Source organism: Narcine bancroftii, chromosome 2, assembly GCF_036971445.1.
Source record: "Narcine bancroftii isolate sNarBan1 chromosome 2, sNarBan1.hap1, whole genome shotgun sequence".
In the NCBI taxonomy this organism is placed as follows: Eukaryota; Metazoa; Chordata; class Chondrichthyes; order Torpediniformes; family Narcinidae; genus Narcine; species Narcine bancroftii.
In genome coordinates, this window is record NC_091470.1 from 297,685,168 (window position 1) to 297,705,248 (window position 20,081).

The 20,081-nt window shown below is 39.5% G+C and overlaps 1 long non-coding RNA gene across 1 annotated transcript in view; it reads right to left on the reverse strand.

Moving 5' to 3' along the window:
- Window positions 1–12,512: 12,512 nt before the first annotated feature.
- The window catches only part of LOC138752735 (uncharacterized), a 36,161-nt gene continuing 28,592 nt past the window's right edge, over window positions 12,513–20,081 (reverse strand). The window contains exon 3 of the long non-coding RNA XR_011350885.1: window positions 12,513–12,594. This is a non-coding gene — a long non-coding RNA (uncharacterized lncRNA). The remainder of the gene's footprint in view (window positions 12,595–20,081) is intronic.

The window sequence follows — 20,081 nt, forward strand, 5'->3', positions numbered from 1 at the left end:
TCAGAGCCCTCATAATGAGCAGGCATATTAATGGCGAAGATAAATAAAACATAAGGTCTTGATTCATGGGGTCCATGAGGCCCAAAATCTGTAGATGTGAAGCATAGAGGAATATGATAAGTTTAACTTGTTTTTGGAAGTGAACAAGATTAGTTCAGTTGACAATGTAAAGACTTGCCTATCATTAAGAATGATTAATTTTAGAATTATAGCTGACTAGTGCATGTAGATAAGAAAAGAAGCACAATCTCTTTGATAAGAAAGTGTGAGCAGTGAACAAGCTCATGGGACCTTTCCTTGGACCAGAATGACAATTGATGCCATGGACTGAGGGAAGATCCTTGGTGAGCAGAGGGTGAGGTGGTGGTGCAGGAGTTGAGGTAAAGTAAGGACAATCTGTCTAACATTTTTTCTATTTCATAGACAGTGGAATGACAGCCAGGCCAGGAACATGCTTCTCTTTCAGAATGTGGATAGTCAGTTAAGTCAACAATATCTCTGACAACTTCACCCATGTAAAGTGCATCTAACTGCAGCTCCTTATAAATGGTGTTAGAGTATTGGACCTGAAGTTGGATGAACTCCAGATCATTCAGGAGACTGACGGGGTGATAGACAGAGACAGAATCACATGTAGAAGGCAGCAAAAAGGTAGCTGGGTGATAGTCAGAAGAGGTAAAAGAAGCAGGTAGGTAGTGCAGGATTCTCCTGTGATAGTTCCCCTCAATAACATGTATACCATTTTGGATACAGTTAAGGGGGATGATCTATCAGGGACAAGTAATGGCAGTTAGGTCTCTGGCACAGAGTCTGGTCTTGTAGCTAAGAAAGGATATGTGATTCTACTGTGAGGAACAGACAAGAAGTTCTGAGGAAGAGATCAAGAATTCCAGATGGTATGTTGCCTCCTAAGCACCAGGGTTCAGGATATCTCAGATCAAGTTCATGGCATTCAAGAGGGAGGGTGAGCAGCAAGAAGTCATGGTCCATTATAGGGACCAATGACTTGGGTAGGAAGGGTGATGAAATCCTGCAAAGAGAGTTCAGGGAGTTAGGCACTAGGTTGAAGGTCAGGTCCTCGAGAGTTGTGATCTAAGAATTGCTACCCATGCCACATTGTAGTTAGGTTAGAAATAGGAGGATAATTCATCTTAACACATGGCTGAAGAGATGGTGCAGGAGAGAAGGCTTCAGATTTCAAGATCATTGGGCTCCCTTGCAGGGAAGGTGGGGCCTGTACTGGTGGGACTGTTTGCATCTGAACTGGAGGGGGTTTATTATCCTTGCAGGAAGGTTTACTAATGCTTCCCTGGGAGTGGGAGGGGGGGGGGGGTTTAAACTAGATTTTCAGTGGCATGGGAATTAGAGTGTCAGAGCAGATAGTGGAGTAGAGGGAGAAGATGATGTTAAGACTGCGTATATAAACAAAAACCAAAGAGTTGTGTGTGGTGGGAATAATGTTCTCAGGTGCATCTATTTCAAAGCAAGGAGTATTGTAGGAAAGGCAGACGAGCTTAGAGTGTGGATTGGCTCATCGAATTATGACATGGTGTCCATTAGTGATTTTAAAAAATATATTTTATTTAAAATTTTAAAACCACAATGACATTTCAGTTAATTATATATATATAAAATACATGTGGTATATCAACCTAATCCCTTCCTCCCTCCCATCCACCCCACTCCCTCCTCATCATCCCCTCCCTCCTAACTACCCTTAAAAGAAAGAAAGAAGAAAAGGAGATTATCAATGAATATATAAATTTAAATCAACTGCCGTGAAACCGAGAACCACCAACAGGATGAGCTATTGAGAGGTTGAATTTTCAAACCAACATGTTGTATATATGGGCTCCATATTTTTTTTAAAAAGTGATATTTATCATGTAAACTATGTTTTTTTTTCAAGAGGAATACAAGATCTCATTTCAATATGCCATCTTTTCCCTCCCAAATCCATATCCAACTTCCATGTAATAGTTACAGATTTCTTTGAAACAGTTCAAGCTAATCAGTAAAATTCAATTTGACACATGATTAATGTTAATTTTAAACCAAACAACTTAATATTTCACGAAAAAAACATTAGGTCCAACAGAACATGGAACCAATCTTGTATGGATTTTGCTCTGGGAAAATCTATATGTTTTGACCATTGGTGTTCCTCAAAAGGAATAAATAATGATTTTGACAGATTGAGAAAATTGATATTAATTGAGGAAATTAAAGGGGTGTTCCTAAGGATATTAAATTGTACCTGGGTGAGAGAGATGTTGGGATGTGGCAGTAAATGGCAAGGTTAGTGGATGAATATGGTCTGATTCACAAAAACAAATTTCTGAACAGTAAACCTTTTTAGAGGGTTAATGTGGAACAGATTAGTAAATCTGAAATTAAGTCTGGGGAGAATGTTAAGAGAAAAGATTAAGGTAAGGCGGGAAAGGACAGAAATTCTGGATTTGTATGTCATTTTTGTAAGAAACCAGGACATGTTATTGCAAATAGTTTAGTGTTGAAAAGAAAACGAGAAAAGGAGGTTTTACAAGAAGTGTGTATTCAGACAGTTGAATTTAAGGAGAGCAGATGTTCAAACCAGGTAAGGGTGTTATGGATGTTTTCAAACCCTTTGTGTCAGAAGGCTTGGTTTCAGTAAAGGAGAGAGAATCACAGGTTCCAGTTAAAATTCTTAGAGATACTGGGGCTGCTCAGTCACTATTGTTGGAGAATGTTATAACTCTTGGTCAAAAGGCTGACACAGGGGAGACGACTTTGATTAGAGGTGTTAGAGGTGAGGCAGAGTCAATATCTCTTCACAACATAGTGCTGAATTCAGAATTAGTTAAAGGACCTGTTGCAGTAGGAGTTATTTCAAAGTTACCCATCCAAGGAGTCTCGTTTTTATTAGGGAATGATTTGGCAGAGGATAAAGTTGGGTCAGTTTTGAGAGAAACAAATCAGTCTAGTAAGGATAAGGTTGAAGAGGATTGTGTGATATATCCTGCATGTGCTGTAACAAGATCTTTGTCTAAGAAAATGATGAGAGCAGAGGAAGATCCAATTGATAGAGACTTTCCCCAGTTCTTCTGAAATAGTCTTGAAAGAGCAGGTTAATTGTGAGAGTAAGGAGTTCTCTTTGTCAAGGAAATAGTTCAGCAACAGATGACAGATACAGATTTTATTGATTTAAGGGACAAAGCAGTAAGTAAACAGGAGATTAAAGAAATGCCTGTGGATATCACTTGAAGGGTGAATTGTTGATGAGGAAATGGAGACCTTTTGATATTCCTGCTAATGAAGAGTGGGATTGGGGAGGGGGGGGGTGGTGGAGTGATTCATCAGGTGGTCATTCCTAGAATTTACCGGAATGAAATTTTAAATCTAGCCCACAGTACACCTTTGGGTGGTCATCTTGCTGTAAAGAAAACCACGAATAAGATTTTTAGACAATTATTTTGGCCTGGTTTGAGGAAGGATGTTGTAAATTGGTGCTGGACATGCCACTTTTGTCAGGTTGTGGGGAAAACCTAACCAGGGTCGTCCAGTGGCTCTATTACAACCTATTTCTGTTGTTGGGGAACCTTTCACTAGGGTTATTGCCAGAAGCTATACCATTAAGGAATATTAAAGAAAGAACAGTGGTAAAGGCTTTGGAAAGATTTTTCACAGTTTTTAGATTACCTAAAGAGGTCCAGAGTGATCAAGGATCTAACTTTATGTCTGGGTTGTTTCAACAGTTGATTTATGAGCTGGGAATAAAACAGATTATTTCATCTGCGTACCATCCTGAAACTCTGGGAGCTTTGGCCCCAAATGTTATGAGCCCAGAAGACCCCAAAACCCAGCAGCAATAGAAATTCATCAAAACAAATGGTTACTTAAACAAAAGTAGTTTTAATTAACTTTAAACATGAAAACAGGATCAAATTTTAACTCATTACTATTAACTTAACTTAACCTAACTTACTCCCTTCTAATGTATGTGTAAGTTCAGAAAACCTCTCAGGAAGGTTCTTGTCGGTTTTCAGAGAGAGATTTGTTGCTCGTTGGACACCCACAACTGATCCCTTAGAATCAGCCACTTCAGTGTCTTGCTGAAGCAATTTGCCCCATCAGGGTTTTCCAGATATTAACCTCTTTCTTTCAGGTCACCACAGAGTTCCTTTTGGTTTTCTTTATTTCAAGTGAAACATTAGGCAGCCAGTCTTCTCCTCTTTTATGGACCACAAGGGCTTTGACCAGGCTGAACGAAGAACTCACAACCTGTCTTCAAAAATGGTGTCTTTCCATAAGCTTGCCAGCTTGACATGTTCCAGTCCCAGCTATTGCTGCTGAACTGTACACACACACACACACACACACACACACACACACACACACACACACACACACACACACACACACACACACACACACACACTCAGAGAAAACCACATGACTCTCTTAGAAAAGCCAACTGCACTCAGACAGACTGCGGCTCCAGATCTAATCGTCTGAGTTTGTTCATCTGTTGTTTTTCAAAACAATAACCAAGCCATGAAAGACCTCAACAATGAAGATGCTGTTTGCTTTAGTTGCCCATTCAGAGCCAGCTCTTCAGCGCTTGACGTCCTGTTTTGCGCAAACTGCCAAAATGTTTGGCCTGGAAGTCAGCCTGAAGAAAACGGAGGTCCTCCATCAGCCAGCTCCCCACCATGACTACCAGCCCCCCCACATCTCCATCGGGCACACAAAACTCAAAACGGTCAACCAGTTTACCTATCTCAGCTGCACCATTTCATCAGATGCAAGGATCGACAACGAGATAGACAACAGACTCGCCAAGGCAAATAGCGCCTTTGGAAGACTACACAAAAGAGTCTGGAAAAACAACCAACTGAAAAACCTCACAAAGATAAGCGTATACAGAGCCGTTGTCATACCCACACTCATGTTTGGCTCCGAATCATGGGTCCTCTACCGGCATCACTTACGGCTCCTAGAAAGCTTCCACCAGCGTTGTCTCCGCTCCATCCTCAACATTCATTGGAGCGACTTCATCCCTAACATCGAAGTACTCGAGATGGCAGAGGCCAATAGCATCGAGTCCACGCTGCTGAAGATCCAGCTGCGCTGGGTGGGTCACGTCTCCAGAATGGAGGACCATCGCCTTCCCAAGATCGTGTTATATGGCGAGCTCTCCACTGGCCACCGTGAAAGAGGTGCACCAAAGAAGAGGTACAAGGACTGCCTAAAGAAATCTCTTGGTGCCTGCCACATTGACTACCGCCAGTGGGCTGATATCGCCTCAAACCGTGCATCTTGGCGCCTCACAGTTCGGCGGGCAGCAACCTCCTTTGAAGAAGACCGCAGAGCCCACCTCACTGACAAAAGACAAAGGAGGAAAAACCCAACACCCAACCCCAACCAACCAATTTTCTCCTGCAACCGCTGCAACCGTGTCCCGCATCGGACTTGTCAGCCACAAACGAGCCTGCAGCTGACGTGGACTTTTTTACCCCCTCCATAAATCTTCGTCCGCGAAGCCAAGCCAAAGAAAAAAAATACATTACTTCACAGCATGTCCAATTAACACCTACTTGTGAAATCCTTATAGGCATCCTTCAAAGGTTTATGCAAAGTCACTGGGAACCTGGACTGTCTGGCTTGAGCAGAGCTCTGGCATTTTAAATGAGATCTGTTTTGAAGTACTTGCATGTGACCTACACTAAAAAAAACCCCTACAATTTATCTCCTTTTATAAATATCTATATAGAATAAAACAATTTGAGATTCTAAATTGGAGAAAGGCCAATTTTGAGGAAATATGAAACTATCTAGAAAGTATGGGTTGGGCTCGGTTGTTTTCTGGCAAGAATGTGCTTGGTAAGAAGAAGCCCTTCAAAGGTAAAAGTTTGAGAGTACAGAGTTTGTATGTTCCTGCAAGAATTAAAGGCAAAGTTAACAGGCATAAGGAACCTTGGTTTTTGAGTGTTATTGGGCATCCGGTTAAGAAATGAGGGGTATATATCAGATATAGGCATCAAGGAAAAAATGTGATACTTGAGCATGAAAAATTCAGGTGAAACAAAAGGGAAATCAGGAGGGAAAAAGAAGACATGAGGTTGCTTTGGCAGACAAGGTGAAGGAAAATCCTAATATACAGGCATATTAAAAGCAAAAGAATAGTAGGGAACAAAATTTGAAGATCAGTGGTCAGCTATGTATGGAGCCAGAAGAGATGAGGCATCTGTATTAACTCAGGAAACTGGCTCAGAGTCTATGGAATTGAAGGAAACAAGGAGTAAGGTCATGGAACCTTTACAGATTAAGGAGATGCTTTCTCAACATCCCACTGTATAATTGGATCATGAATTTCCTCACCTTTAAATCACAATCATTGAGGATTGGTAAGAACATCTCCTCCATAATCTCCATCAGTACCTGAGCACCACAGGGTTGCGTTCATAGCCCCCTGTTCAACTCATTTTACGTCTACGGCTGTGTGGCTCAGTACCACAATAATACTATATATAAATTTGCTGATGATACCAGAGTAGTGGGTTGTATAAAGAAAGGTGATAAGTTAACATAGAGGAGGGAGATTGAAAACTTAGCTGAATGTTGCACCAACAACAACCTTGCACTCAAGGCCACCAAAACTAAGGAGCTGATTGTTGACTTCAGGAAGGGAAAACCATATATATATGATCCAGTGATCATTGGGAGGCCAGAGGTGGAGACGGTAAGCAAATTTAAGTTCTTGGAAATTACTATCTTGGAGGATCTTTCCTGGACCCAATACTCCAATGGCATCGTGAAAAAGGCATGGCAGCGCCTCTACTTCCTCAGGAGTTTTCAGAGATTTGGTATGACACCAGAAACCTGGCAAGTTTCTACAAATGTCTGATGGAAAGTAGGCTGACCGGCTGCATCACGGTCTGTTATGGGAACATCAATACCCCTGATCATAAAGCCCTCCCAAAAGTAATGGACATGGCCCAGGACATCACAGACAAAACCCTCCACATTATTGAGAACATCTACAGGGAATGCTGCCATCAGAGAGCAGCGGCAATCATCAAGGATCCACACCACCCAGCACACACTCTGTTTTTGCTGCTACCCTCAGGAAAGAGGTATAGGTGCCACAAGACTCGCACCACCATGTTCAGGAACATCTGCTATTTCTCTAACATCTGACTCCTCAATAACAAACTCAATCAGGTACCCACTTAAGGACTCTTACTTCTGGCTTTATTGATTTTTTAAAAATTCTCTCTGTATTCCACAGTTTGTTTGCATTTTTATCTATTTACAGTTATTTATTTGTTAACATGTGTACATGTTGGAATTTGAATTTTATTTTTGCACTATCAATAAGTGATAATTCTGTTTCACCATCAAAAAAAAGAATCTCAGGGTTGTATATGATGTATGTACTCTGAATCTGAAATCTTAAAGCGAATAAGGTTAGATAAATCCCAGGACCTGACAAGGTACTCCCTCGAACCTTGAGAGAGGTTAGTGTAGAAATTGCTGGGGCCTTCACAGGTATATTTAAAATGTCATTAGCCACAGGTGAGGAGCCATAGAATTGGAGGGCAGCTCATACTGTTCTGTTGTTTATAAAAGGCTCCAAAAATAACCCAGGAAATTATAGGCTGGTAAGCATAGCATCAGTGGTAGGTAAGTTACGGAAGGTGTTCTAAGAGATCGGATATACGTATGTGGATAACCAGGGATAGATTAGGGATAATCAACATTGTGTGCGGCAGGTCATGTTTACCAGGACCATTGATGAAGGAAAGGCTGTGGATGTTGTCCAAATGGATTTTACTAAGCCTTTGACAAGATCTCACATGGGAGACTAGTCAGAAAGATTCAGTCGGTTGGCATGCATTGTGAGTTAGTAAACTGGATTCAACATTGGCTTTATGAGAGATGCCAGAGTGAGGTAGGGGATGATTGCCTCTCTGAATGGAAGCCTGTGAAGAGTGATGTGCTTCAAGTATTGTCGGTTGGTCAATTTTTGTTTGTCATCTATATCAATGGTCTGAATAATAATGTGGTAAATTTATTCAGCAAGTTTGCAGATAATATATAGATGTAGTGGACAGTGAAGAAGGCTTTCAAAACTTGCAGAGGGATCTGCTCCAGTTGGAAAAAATGGGTTACAAAATGGCAGATGGCATTTAATGCAGACAATTGTGAGGTGTTGCATTTTGGAAGGACAAACCAAGGTAGGACATATTCAGTAAATGATGGGGCACTGAGGAATGTGGTAAAACAGTGAGATCTGGGAATACAGATACGTAATTCCCTGAAAGTGGCATGACAGGTAGAAAGGGTCATAAAGAGACCTTCTGGCACATTTGCCTTTATAAATAATTATTGAGTATAGGGATTGGGATGTTATGGTCAAGTTGTATAAGATATCGATGAGGCCAATTTTGGAGTATTGTGAGCAATTTTGGTCACCTAACTACAGGACAGATATCATTGAATTGAAAGATGCTGAGAGTATTTATTAGGAATTTGGTGGGACTTAAGGAACTAAGTTACAGGGAAAGGTAAAACAGGTTAGGACTTCATTTCCTGGATTCTTGAAGACTGAGAGGAGATTTGATTGAGGTATGCACAATTATGAATTAGAGTAGATACAAGTACACTTTTTCCACTGAGGTGAGATACAAACAAGAGGACATGGATTAAGGGTGAAAGGAGAGGTTTAGGGGAACATTAGGTGGAATTTCTTCACACAGAGAGTTGTAGGAATATGGAACGAGCTGCCAGCTAAAGTGGTGAATGCAATATTTATGAGAAGTTAGGAGTGGTAAATAGATGGGAAGGATATGGAATGGGTACAGGTCAATTGGTCTCGTGAATAATAATTTTAGATAAAGTAGAAGGGCCAAAAAGCATGTTTTCTGTTCTGTATTGATTAATGGTTCTATGGTTCTATTGACCTATGTGACTCTCCAGGTTAGCTGTCATAAACTGGAGTCCTTGATGAGCAGGGCAGAAGAGTGTGAGACTTGCTATTTTACTGAGTATTTTTTTGTTAATCTTCCAGATTATTTACTATACTTTCTATTAATAGAATACATTATTGCACGTGTATTATTTCTCCCTTATTAATTTGAATCCTTGCAAACTTGTTCAATACCTTATAGAGATGTTATGTTTGACAGAATCCCATCAGTAGACTGTATATATAAATTATAACTGACGTGAGGTAATTGTCCAAATTTGTTCTCCACTTTTATACTCGGATCACCCACTTGTCCATCCACTGTTCCTATACTTTTCTCTCCATCCATTGCCTTCTTCACTTTTCTATCAGTCTTTAAGCTGAAAAAAATTAGAACTTTTTTTTCAAAATCTAAGATGGGGTTTCAGAGAGCCTGCTATTTCAACATATGAATGGAGAAGTGGCTTTAACATAGCTCTGTTGTAAACATGAAGGATTGCATGGTGATTAGGAAATGCAGTTAACAATTATGAACGCAGCCCGACAACTTTTGTTTTGAAACTGCAAACTCAGCATTGAAAATTACTAATTATTCTTAGATTTGAGCCAAAGATTTTATTGGTCATATAAATTAAAGTATGGTTACAACTGAAATGTATTTACTTAACATCTAGTGTTTTGTATCACTGATTATGTTTTTAAAATTATATTGTAGAAATGCAATTTTCTGCCTGTGGTTGCCTCAAAGCTGTTTGAAGCCTTCTTCCATTACCAAATGGAAACAAATGATGTCCATGCTGCTTACTGGAAAGGCTTGCTTCCAAAGGCAATGTTCCTTCATAAGGAGTAGGTCATTCAGCTCCTCATGCCCGTTCTACCATTCAATCAGAATATGCTTTTCCTTGACCTCAACACTAGTTTCAGAATCAGAATTTATTGTCATGAACAAGTCATGAAATTTGGTGTTTTGCAGAAGCATCACAGAGCAAACGTACATATTATAACCATCTTACAACATTACTATAAAATATATTTTAAAAATAATAGTGGATGAAAAGTAAGGCCATGTCTTTGGTTCATTGATTATTTATTGGTATTGGAGAAGAAGCTGTCCTTGTGCTGCTGAGTGCTTGTCTTTAGGCTCCTGCACCTTTTTCCCCCAATGGTAGCAGAGTGAGTGGTTGGGGTCTTTGAGATAGAGGCAGAGTTTTGAAGTCACCACCTCATGTAGATATCCTCAATGGAGTGAAGTCTGGTGCCTGTGATATCACAGGCTGAGTTAACAACCCTCTGGAGTTTATTCTTGTCCTGAGAGTTGGTGTCTCTACACCAGGCCGAGATGCAACCAGCCAGAATGCTCACCACAGTACACCTGTAGAAGTTTATGAGAGTTTGTGGTGACCTAATGAATCTCCTCAGAAACCTCACAAAGTATAGCCACAGGTGAGCCTTCTTTATGATTGCATTAACATGGAGGCTCCATGACAGATCCTCGGAGATTTTGACACCCAGGAATTTGAAGTTCTTGACCCTCTCCATTACTGAGCCCTGAATGAGGATTGTGTCGTGTTCCTTCTGAAGTCCACAAACATCTCCTTGGTTTTGCTAACGTTGAATGCAAAGTTGTTGGCGAGACACCATTCAATGAGCGGATCTCTCTCCCTCCTGTTCACTTCCTCACTGTTGTTTGTGATTCTGCCAACAACTGTGGTGTCATCGGCAAATTAGTAGATAGTATTGGAATTGTGCCTGGCCACACACTCTTGGGTGTATCATGAGTAGAGCAGAGGGCTAAACATGCATCGTTAAGGTGTCCCTGTGTTGATAATCAGAGAAGAGGAGTGTGCTAATCCCATTTTAATATCTATTAATCAATTTACCTTTGTCTTGAATGTCTTATGAGAAAGAAAATTCACTGCGCTCTCAAGTAGAGAATTTCAAAGATTCATAATCCTAATAGTGAGAAAATTACATCTCATCATGCTCCTGAATCATTATTTTGGAATTGAAACACTTGGTTCAGGATTTCCTATTCAAAAAACCCTGAGTCTGGTGTATTTATCAGGTGTATTTGTCAGGCCCTCTAAGAATTCCTGTGAGCAAAGAAGAGAAACGGGAGGGACTCAAAAAGGTAGCATCTATGGAGGGAAAGGGTCAGTCATTGTTTTGGCTTGGGACCCTTTATCAATACTAAAGTGGGAAAGGAGATAGCAAATATAAAAGAGGGCAAAAAGCTGAGAAGGGGCTAAGAAGAGGCGACACGGTTGGCATAGAGTTTAGCGTAAGGCCCTTACAGTGTCAGCGATTGGAACTTGGGTTCGAACCCCATGCTGTCTGTAAGCAGTTGGTATGTTCTCCCTTTGTCTGTGTGAGTTTTCCCCGGGGACTCCGGTTTCCTCCCAACATTCAAAACATACTGGGGGTGTAGGTCAATTGGGTGTAATTGCCTTCATTGGAATGGCAATGAACTCATCACGATACAGATGTTGAAGTGGCTCAGCATGAAACCCCCGCATCAGGTTTGGGCAGTGACAATAGAGCTGAATGGAGTCCTGAGCCAGGCACTGGAACCCACAGAGCCCTGAGCTGGGGCACTAGAATTCTACGGAGCCCCGAACCCATGCACTGGAGTAGTGAGTAATATATCTTGTATGTTAGTGCTGGTTTCTGAAACAGGAAATACTTTAAGTTTGGGCGGCATGGGCTCGTGGGCCGAAATATTCTATGTCTAAATTTTAAAATAAATAGAATTTAAAATATAAATAAAAAAAAAATTAAAAGTGATAGGATACAATTGAATGAAGTGGGAGTAGGGGAGGTTGGCGAGTAAAGTGAACAATATTTGGGAACTGTGGAACTGGATTGGGATGGAGGAGGGTTGCTTAAAACTGGATAATTTATGATTAACCCCATTTGCCATGAGGAATATGACAAGAATTCCTGTGCATTGGTAGTTGACAAATGCTGATATCTCAAGAAAGACCTTGAAATGAACCAGACATATTACATTGTAGGACTAATATTAACATTTCAGCAACAAATAATATAACAGGGTGCAAAAACTTTTCAGCCCATGAAACCCATGCATCCCATACATCTAATTAACATACCAACCCCACATGTTTTGGAGAGTGGGAGGAAACTGGAGTACCCAGAGAAAACCCACACAGGTCACAGGGAGAACATATAAACTCCTTACAGACAGCGCTAGATTCCTGTTTTGGGTCCATTCTGAGGCTTCAGGAGTTCTGAGAACCTGGTAATCACCCCTTCCCCTCATGCACCAGCCATCACTTAGGTTCAGCTAAGAAGATCTTCCCTGGATAAATCTTCTTGCTGAAGCCTAATTGTCCAACTGGTGGTCTCTCATGAATTTCATAAAATTGCTCAAGTATCAGAGAAAGTCCTGCCAATTTACATGTGACTAAAACCAACTAACTAAATATGAGATAAAAAAAAGTATATTTACACAGCTTAATCAACAAGGAATTTTCAGGCCTTATTATAACTCAGTCAGAGACTCATTTAAGGTTTCTTTCTTTTGCATTTTATTGATTTTTTTCCCTCTCTGTATTGCACAATTTGTTTACATCTTCTTAAGTACAGTCTTTTTGCACTACCAATAAGTGGTAATTCTGCCTCACCTACAGGAAAAAGAATCTCAGGGTCATGAATGTATTCTGAAAATAAATCTGAACCTCGAACTTTGAAATTTGAAATTTTTACTGTTTTACTGTTGTGAAATTCATTGAGTGAAATTTTACATTTTTTCCTCAATATTGTAACACATAGATTCCCTTTGCCCTTTTTCTGATTTTATGATTCTGTCAAAAACTTAAATTTGATTTTGATCTTCAAAAATCATAATTCCCTGAAGATTATTGCATTTTCTCCCAATTAATTTGAAACACTTTGATATCTTCCTTTTTACACAGCAAGAATTCTCATCTACAAATCTTGCTTTTGTTAATTTATTTCTGTTCCAGGCTTTCTCCCCCGCATTGCTTCATTAACATTAATTGGAAAATACTATTATCTCAGAATTTTTGCAGCACAATAACACCTCACTATTTTAATTTAGGAAGAGAAAAATACTGTCTGTTGAAAATTTTGAAAGATTGCCTTAACCATTACTAATAAACCAGACATGTTCTATTTTGCTAATTTACAGAAGACTGACTCGAAATCTGTTCCTTATGCAAACTCTCATTCATCTACTAATTGTGTTCAAGAATTTTGCTGATCATAAGTATAAGGAAAGGCTACATGAAACTGGTGATTAAAAGTGAAAATGAGCATTTAAGAAAAGATTAAGTGTGCCAATGGTTCAATGTCTGAACATTTTTTTGTAAACATCATTCTGAAATTGGTATTAGAGGAGTGCAGTAATAACATTAAAGAACATGGTTGTTAAAAGCTGTATCAAGGAAAATTTAAGGAAAAGTTATCAACCAGGATGGAAGTTAGGGATACAAAGGATGATCTCGTGACATGCCAGTGATGAAATGAGTGTTTTTCATTCACTCATGGGTACAACAACCATTTAAGCAAAATGTCAATGCAGTGAAAACTGAAGGAATTGGAGAAATAGAAAGGGTGACATAGTTAGCATAGCTGTTAACACAACGCTGTTACAGCATCAGCGATTGGGACCAGGATCGAATTCCGTGCTGTCTGTAAGGAGTTTATACGTTCTCACCATGTCTGTGTGAGTTTTCACTGGACACTCCAGTTTTGTCCCACTGTTCAAAATGTACCAGGGGTTGTAGGTTAATTAGGTGTAACTGGGCGGCACGGGCTTGTGGGCCGAAAGGGCCTGTTACTGTGTGGAATTTCTAAAATTAAAAAAAAAAAATTTAAATTTAACATTTCAGGTCACAAGTGCTTCATCCGAAGTCTGACATCACTTGTAATGCCCAAGTGTCCTACTTCACATCCAAATTCATTTCTGCTGATGTCAATGGAAATTAATTACAGAAGCTGATTGTAAAGTCTTTGCTCCCATTTTGTGCATTAAAAGCGAAATGAGTAAGGGAAAATTATACCATATCAACCATTTTTTGGTTGAAACCTAACAGTCTGAGATATTTGAAGTTTCCCTACCTTTTTATTATTTATCCATTTTTGGGACATGTGCATTCCTGGCATGATGAGCAATTATTGCTTGCCCTTGGAAAGATGGCAAGGGGATGGGGGAAGGAACAGTTTCCAGAACTGCTGCACTCTTGCTGCTGGTGGCATTCTCATGGAAAGTCCCATTGCTTTGACTCAATGATGATGAAGGGATGACAAAATATACTTTGTCAGGATAATGTCATGGAATCAAAAGAAGTTAAAGACCTTTTGTGTTGACCATCAAACACCCGTTTTATATTAATCCTACCCTCATGTTTTATCTTGCAGTATTCCCATTAACCATCCCCCACCGAGGAGCAATTTACAATGGAGTTTGTACGGATGGAGTACTACTTCTCCCCCGACTCTAATCTTTTGAATATATAGATGATCCGGGCAAGTTTGCTTTAAATAGAGGTTGCTAGGTGCCCGGAATGGGCTACCATTGGTAATGGTAGATCCAAATAAGATAGTAGCATTTAAGAGGCTTTTAGATAGACCCATGAATATGCAGGGAATGAAGGAATCTGTAGTGTGAGCGGAAGTGATCCAGTGTGAGCAAAAGAGATCCAATTTCATTTTGGCATTGAGCTTAACACAGACTCTATGGGTTGAAAGGCCTGATCCTGTGCTATATTGTTCTTGGATCTATCACATTTTTGATTATTTTTAGTATCTTCTGTGGCACTGAATCTTCAAGTTTCTTTAGACAGCAATCAAATAGCTTTTTTCAGCATTTAGCATTTATGTCTGATGTGTTTAACATCACAATCTTCTGCAATGAAATCAATGCCATAATTTGAGGGCATTCGCTTAGCCAGTCTAGACTTGATAGGTGGAATAACCTCCTACCATATGATTCCATTTTGGGAGAATAATTAAATCAACTACTCAATATTTTGAGCTGAATTCTATAAAGCCAACTAATATTAATATGGAAATCAAAGGAAAAACTGCTTTTATCTTATCAGTTTTAACTATGGAATTGTGGGGAGTTTCATAGACACGTCAGTCACCAAATCATGATCACAGGACACTGAAGGACAGAACAAGTTACTTGGTTCATTACAGCTGCATTTTCCAAATGAAACCCATAGTCTAAAACTAGTCTGCTTATTTACATAGCCTTTAATATTTCCTTTATCATTTCAATTCTCATTAAAATAATTGATGTAACTTGCTTTAATAGAAGTCTAAAATTTGAGACTTCCTGCTTCTGGCTTACTTTATTTATTCCTTGAAGAAGGGTTCAAGCCTGAAATGTCGGCAATATATGTTTGTCTCCTATGGATGCTGGAAAGACTGGCTGAGTTCCACCTGCATTTTAGTAGCTTTTTAACAGAAGTTTCTAATACCTGCATGTTCCAATAATATATAAATATTTTCCAATCTAGTATGTTTTATTATTATTTAAAAATTATCTGAATCTGTAGAAACTGTCTATCACAGTTTCAATTTTAGAGTTTTAAATTTTTTAATTTATTTTAAATTTAGACATATAGTAATGGTAACAGGTCATTTTGGCCCATGAGTCCGTACTGCCCAATTTACACCCAATTAACCTACACACCCTGTATGTTTCAAATGGTGGGAGTAAACTGGAGCCCTTGGGGAAAACCTACACAGACACAGGGAGAACATACAAACTCCCTTACAGACCTCACGGGATTCGAGCTCCAGTCCCGATCGCCGGTGCTGTAAAACCATTGTGCTAACTGCTACACCAACCATGCCACCCCAATAACCTTATTGTTGGAAGACCTCACTCATCCCTCACTACCCTCCTTAGCTCCATTGAAAGCAACCATTAGATCTCAAATAGCTTTTCAACTGCAGTTTAATCAACAAACACCCTGGTGAATCTTACACTGTTCATCTTTTTCTATTGTCTTTAGATTGATGAAATAATGATTTGGCTAATTCTTTCAAGAAATTTCCTTCAATTGATGTCAGGCTAACTGGCAAATAATTATCAGGTTTTTGCTTCATTAATTTTAAAAATGATAGTGTTATATTTGCTTTTCTTTCATTCTCATCTACTTATTTATTATTTATGGAGCTTTGAACCAAAGCATCACAACTCACCTGGTCTTAATTCCATGAAGATTCAAGATTTTATTTAATCTGTTCAGGAAGTTTATTGATATTTATTTCATCTTCCTCGATGAAGATGGGTGCCAATTTATTATACTTGTCATTTTCTGATCATCTGCGACTGTTTTACACATCTTATTCTTTAATCAAGCCATCATAATCTTCCTTTAATCGACGCAACTTAAATACTTTTGTCTCTATTTTGCTCTCTGCTGTTTTTTTTCAATCCATTCTTTAATTACTTGCTGTTGGTCATTGGATAAAACGTAGTCCTCCACTCTGCTGATTCCAACGACATTCTTGTTGTTTTCACCATTTGTCTGAATTTCAAAATTGGTTAATACATATGGAAATATTTTCTTATTTTGTGTTTCACAGTGGTAAATTTGGGAGAAGTGGACCAATTTGAGGGATGTGAGGCATGATCCCACATTTAAACAGCATCAGCACTGGATGGACCTTAATTTTTCGGTTTATACAAGTCCCTATGCTTACTTGATAGAAGTGTTAAGCATTTTGGCTGATCACAATTTAAGACCTCCTTCCTAATTTCCAGATGCTCAAACTAACACACAGGCCAAATACTATACCAGAGGACACAACAAGAATGTAAGCATTTCTTTTTCTGCCCTGATATCATTCAAGTGCATGAGAAAAAAACGAAGGAAAATAAAAAACTCAAAATGCAGAGCAGTAGAAAACGTCCAGGAGGTTGAATTTCTCATGTTGATGGCAAGGAGAGCTTTATCACTCATTATGTCATGCTTAGATTTAGAAAAATATTAGTAGTCTGACATTTGACTTCAAACAAAAACCTGGCAACCATTTATTCAGTATTTTCATGTGACTTAAAGAAATTAACAAAATTGAACCACTTCCAGATTGTTTTGTTTTTCAGGAAAAATCTCTTTTTTTTTTACTTACTTTGAAATTGCTCTCAGAATGGATTGACCAGTTGTTTTTAGTTTTGTTTATTTTTCATCAAGTTAGATTTTTTTTAATGCTTTAACTTTTTATTTCCTCACTCAATGTAACTGTTAATATACGGAAATGTTGAATTAATTTGAAAGTACTTATTTACTCATTTACATTAATGATCTGGATGAGGGGATTGGATGTAATAACTCCAAATTTGCAGATAACACTAAGCTAGGAGGGGTTGTATGCACGGAAGAGGGGGTCAGGAAGCTCCAGTGTGATTTGGATAAATTGAGGGACTGGGCAGATCCATGGCAAATGCACTACAATGTGGATCAATGTGAGGTTATCCACTTTGGTAATACAAACCGGAGGGCAGATTACTATTTGAATGGCAATAGATTAAGAGATGGGGAAGTGCAGAGAGACCTAGGGGTACTTGTACACCAGTCTCTGAAGGCGAGCATGCAGGTACAGCAGGCAGTTAAAAAGGCAAATGGTATATTGGCCTTCATATCAAGAGGGTTTGAGTAGAGGAACAAGGATACCTTATTGCAGCTGTACAGGGCCTTGATGAGACCCCACCTGGAGTATTGTGTGCAGTTTTGGTCACCTGATCTAAGGAAGGATGTTCTTGCAATGAAGGGAGTGCAGAAGCGATTCACCAGGCTGATACCTGGAATGGCAGGAATGACTTAGGAGGAAAGATTGCGCAAATTGGGATTGTACTCGCTGGAGTTTAGAAGATTGAGAGGGGATCTCATAGAGACCTATAAAATTCTGGCAGGACTGGACAGAATGGATGCAGATGGGATGTTTCCAAGGATGGGAAAATCCAGAACCCGGGGCCATGGTTGGAGGATAATAGGCAAACCATTTAGGACCGAGATGAGGAGGAATTTCTTTACCCAGAGGATGGTGAATTTGTGGAATTCATTGCCACAGAGAGCAGTAGAGGCAGGTTCATTAAATATATTTAAGAGGGAATTAGATATATTTCTTCAGTATAAGGGTATTAAAAGTTACGGAGAGAAGGCGGGGACGGGGTACTGAACTTTAAGATCAGCCATGATCTCGTTGAATGGCGGAGCAGGCTCGAAGGGTCGAATGACCTACTCCTGCTCCTATCTTCTATGTTCTATGTTCTATGTTACTTGATTGTTATATTCAAGGACAATGTATTTTACTTTTTCCACATTTTCTGTATTTTATTCTGTTTTTTATGGAAAATTAATAAAAAGATTAACAAAGAGGAAGAAATAATTTCTCCATTTCAGGTAAACCACTTTAATTTACAACTAGACCCCAGTGAAACCCTAGCCTTACTGTTGCCTTATCTATGCCTCCTTCTCTCTCTCACCAACATAAAATTTATTTTTTTTTCTTTTCCCGTTCAGAAGTATAGTTTTTTGATCTGAAATATTAACTGTGGTTCTTTTTCCATTAATTCAGTGCAGAGCAGATGATTAAGGACCTGGTCCTAGGGAATGGGGTCCTGGTCCAGCTTTGGATAGTTAGACCATATATTGGGTTCAAAATCCTTTCACTTCAATCCTGTTCTTGTTTTTAAATAACCAAAGGTTGAGCAATTTGTCTATGTTTATGCTCTAAATCAGAAAGGCTTGCTTTCTGATTCTGTTTGTTTCCCTTTCAGAGGATGGGAATTATCTTGGGAAAAGTGTTTCTCTAATTGAAACAACTTTGGGTCTTTTGACTGCCTACAGGTGGAATTAATTAATAGCATAATTCCAAGGAAGCTGTGAGTCTGCAATTGATCTGAGATTCGGTTTGATTAGCACAGCAGTTTTCACCCAGATATTTGCAGTCCAGGAGGCAAACATCATTACTGAGGGAATCTGAACAAAAGTACATTACTCTCTCCAGCTGAGCTGCTGAGAAATTTAGTCATTGTAATAGAATGTGAGACTAGTTTGGAGATGAGTACTGTATTCCTAACTTCATGCCAATGTAATATTTACTAGGTGATTATAACATGTAGCAGTCGACCAGTTGGCCACTTGATTCGATGTTGGCCTCTGTTCTACTTTTCTACCATTGGCTCCATAAAACTGAGGACTATAATCCTGCACAGTTCTTTGGGTGGAGAATTTCAAACAACTGACAAATAACCGTATTTGAGAGAAAAGGAATCGTCCTTATCTTTGTTTCAAATGAATGACCCTTTTTCTGAAAAGAATCCTTTTGTTCCAGGTATCCACACAAGGATAGTGACCTTTCACAATCTCTCCAGTCAAGTTCCCTTGGCAGGAACGTCAGCTATCATTGCTTGATGCTGCTTAATTGTACAGCATGTAAAAGTTGCACAGAGCAACATCCTGCTGCCTGAAAGGAGTTGCAACATGCCAGTATATAAGTAATAAAAGTATAAGAATATGATTGAAAATAAAGCAGATACAAGTGGCGGAGCCGTTGTAGGAGTAGCCAGTGTGTGAGTGGCCCAGTGTTGAAGTAGTGAATTAGAGGCTTTGGCTTGAGATGCTTCCACGAGCAGAGGCTGAGAATGTGCTACAGGTCAGACAAGACCTTGTCATAATAACCCAGAGTAGGTAGTGGAGATGGCAGCTAGGGCAGTGGTGTGCTCCAACTGAAGGATGCAGGAAGTCTGGGACAGAACGAGGGTCCCTAATTACTTCATCTGCAAGAAATGCATCCAGCTCCAGCTCCCTACAGACCATGTTAGAGAACTGGAGATGGATGAACTCAGGATCATTTGGGAGGCAGAGGGCATGATAGGCAGAAGATACAAGAAGACAGATACAGCATAGAGGCAAGAGCCAGGTAAATAGGGTGATTGTTAGGAGAGGGAAAGGGAATGGACAGTCAACACAGAGCTCCCCGTGCCCATTCCCCTCACAATAAGTATACTGTTTTGGATATTGTTGGAGGGAATGCTCTACCAGAACAAGATGTAGCAGTCAAATCTCTGGCACAGAGAATAACCTTTGGCTCAGAAGAGAAGGGAGAGCTTCTATAGGAGAGCTAT